This window comes from Humulus lupulus, chromosome 9 (genome assembly GCF_963169125.1).
Source record: "Humulus lupulus chromosome 9, drHumLupu1.1, whole genome shotgun sequence".
NCBI classification, from domain to species: domain Eukaryota; kingdom Viridiplantae; phylum Streptophyta; class Magnoliopsida; order Rosales; family Cannabaceae; genus Humulus; species Humulus lupulus.
In genome coordinates, this window is record NC_084801.1 from 14,846,086 (window position 1) to 14,849,795 (window position 3,710).

Below are 3,710 nucleotides of genomic sequence, written 5' to 3' on the forward strand. Positions count from 1 at the left end.
GACCATTTAATCAAAGAAGCTCTCTTACGATGCAAATTAATTATGGTATGCATGTTTCTATCTTTTTGAAAAATAATTTGTACAACAAGTTAGTGAGCCATTGTATCTAGAATATAAAAGTATGCATGCAAATCACTTTAATAATACTAAATAAATTCTACCCTATTACCCTTTGTATTGAGTCTTTTGAGTCTTTAAGTCTTGATTTGATCTCTAATAATACCTAATATTACCAAAAAATCCCAACATTAATAATATTTTCAAATTAATGCTAAACTTTCCTCCCATACCCAAAATATCCCTCCCATTATATCAAAAATTCACAAAACCTTCTCTTCCACTCTCCTCCCTCTCTCTCTCTAATTCTCACGAAATCTCCATAAAACCTACAATTTTGTATAATTTTCTTGTCAAAATCATTGTTAGTTATCTCCATTGTTTCTGTGAATTCGTTAATATCAAAGGCAACATCTATTTTGAGAGTTTTTGGAGGAGAAAAACCATGGGTAATGAGATTTTACATTTTGTGTTGGGTATTATTTGTTTACATTTTTTTTGGCTATTTTGAACAGATCTGAGCCTATATTGGTGTATTTTTCAGGATTTTTTTAGAGATTCCGCGATCTGTGTTTTTCTGGGTTTTCTGCAATTTTTTTGCTCGATAGAAGCTCGATAACGGTTCGATGGTATGTAGAAGAAGGTCTTTGTAAGAGCTCGATGTTAGCTTGATAATAGCTCGATAGGTTCGGTTTAGTGCTCGATGGAAACTCGATAAGGGTTCGATAAGGGGTCGAATGGATCTATAATATGTGAGCTCGATAGTAGCTCGATATGAGCTCGATAGGGTTCGATTGAGGGTTTGGTTGTGTTTTATGGTCGGTTTTGAGAAATGATAGCTCGATGCTAACTCGATAATAGCTCGATATGGGTTCGATGGAGGGTTGGTTAGGTATATGTTCTGTTTTGAAAAATGGTAGCTCGATGATAACTCGATAATAGCTCGATAGGGGTTCGATGGAGGGTTTGGTTAGGTTTGTGTTCTGTTTTGAGAAATGGTAGCTCGATTCCAACTCGATAATAGCTCGATAAAGCTCGATAATGTTATTTTTTATTGCATTTCTGGAAAAATGACAGTTTTCCTGACAATGTTAATGTTTTTTTTTCCAACACAGGCTCTATTGTCTACGTTTTTGTATCCTACAATGGTGTTTGGGAATTACAAGGGAATAAGTGGATTTTCAAGGACCCTCAATGCACGGTGATACCGATGGAGGATACTGTAACGTACTTGCAACTTCTTGACATATTGCACAAGGAACTTAAAGTTGATAAACAGATGTATGAGTTGAAATTGGAGGTTCCTTACACTTGTGGCGACCAACCGTTTACACCCGTTCATGTTGAAAGTGATCTTGGTGTCCGTGCATTCATAGGAGTAACATCTAAAGAAAGGTTGGCCTTGTGTGTCACTCCTGTTAAAAAGATTGTCATTGCAGACCCATATTCCACTCCCGGACCTGAGGGAGCAGCCAGTACTTTAGGATTTCCTATTGGTGACCTGAGGGACAACCAGTATGAGTACAACCCCTATGTGAATGACGATCCGGTAGCCGAACACAATGAGGAATTAGGAGACAATTCGGTGGATGATGATCTATTAGCTGAACATTTGCAAGTAGAAGAAGCACAAGAACAACCAATACGTCATATTGCACGGACGAACCCACCAAGTCAAGGACGCCGAACACCTGGCACCAGCTCTAGTCGTCATGGTGGAACAGAATATAACTATACAAGGAACATTTCAATATGTTCAACAGAAGATCACAGAAAATGGAGTGCTCCCATGTTTACAAAAGAAGATATCATAGCTTGTAGTCGTTCTGAATCACCCTCATCCGGTATAGCGTTGGGGGAATTACATCTTGGGAAGACATTTGAGAACAAGATGGAATTGAAAACCAAAGCGGCTCTCTTTGCAATGAAGAATAATTTTGAGTTTATGGTTAAGAAGTCTGGTACTGATGTGTTGTATATCACCTGCAAGGATCCTGATTGTGGTTGGAGAATAAGAGGGAAAAAAGTAGCGCGATCAGAGATGTTTGAGATCACTGTTTATAATAGTGTACATACTTGCTCACTAGAATTGCGACAAAAAGACCACCGTCAAGCAGCACCTTCTGTCATTGGGCACCTTATCAAGAACAAATATGCTACTGATGGCACTAGCTATCCACCAAACAGCATAAAGGAGGATATGAAGAATAATTTTGGGATCGATATGAGTTATATTAAGGCTTGGAGATGCAGAGAGAAGGCACTCGGTTATGTTAGGGGGACACCTGAAGAATCGTACTCCAAGTTACCTTCTTACCTGTACATGCTGCAGCAAAAGAATCCAGGTACAATTACTGATTTTGTCACAGATGACGGTCGCTTTCTTTACTGTTTCTTCTCACTCGGAGTTTGTAGAAGGGGATTTACATCATGTCGTCCTGTTATATGTGTGGACGGCACTTTCTTAAAGTCAAGGTACGGTGGCCACATGTTGTGTGCTGTCGCATTGGATGCGAATAACCACATTTATCCAATTGCATTCGCGATTGTTGACAGTGAGAATCATGCTTCTTGGAAGTATTTCATGATGAAATTGAAGGAAGCCATTGGAGTTGTTGATAATCTGTCTTTTGTTTCAGACAGGCATGCTAGCATTATTCATGCTCTTGAGTTGGTCTTCCCCGATGCCTACCACGGCGCATGCTACCATCACATAAGTATGAATGTAATCGCTAAGTTCAAGACCGATCACTGTCACAAGGAGATGTATAATGCGGCATATGCATTTCGGAAGTCAAAATTTCACAGGTTCTTCAATAATATAAAGCAAATGGATCCTGCCATAGCTCAATATCTCGAGGGTATTGGCTTCGATAAGTGGACTCGTGTATACTTTCCTGGGAATCGATACAATGTAATGACAAGCAACTACGCTGAAAGTTTCAACAACAAAACCAGAGACGCAAGAACCTTCCCAGTCACTACTTTTGTGGAATTCATTCGTTTCACAATTCAGTCATGGTTTGCCGCGCGTCGTGAGGAGGTAGAGAAGTGCACATCGAAATTAGCAACAACATATGAGAAAGATGTCTCAGGCATTGCGGATGATGCAAGGTACTTGAAAGTCCATCCTCTTGGACAGTTTGAATTTCATGTGGTAGACCCAGAAGGTGATGGTGAGGTGAATTTGATGACCAAATCATGCTCTTGTGGTCAGTTTCAAATAATGGGTTACCCTTGTGTTCATGGTGTGGCTGCGGCCATGTTGCGCAATGTCAACATTTACTCACTGTGTTCACCATATTACACTACTGAGATGTGGAGGGAGTCTTACAAAGAAACAATTTACCCAACTGGCAATGAGGATGATTGGGAAGTTCCCGAGAACATAGAGAAAATGCAAGTTGGGGTTCCCGTTGAAAAACAACCAGTTGGTCGACCGAAGAAGAATAAGGTGGGAAGAAGGAAGACAAACCGCACTCCATCGAATGGAGAAATCATTCCCAGTCATCGCAAGTGTAGCATGTGTGGTGGTCTTGGCCACAACAGGGCTACATGCAAAGCTAGGCTTTAAACTTTTTTTTCCCATTTGAACTTGTTGTATTAATAAACTCTTTTTATTTGATTTTTCTGAAAAGTTATGTTTATGGCAA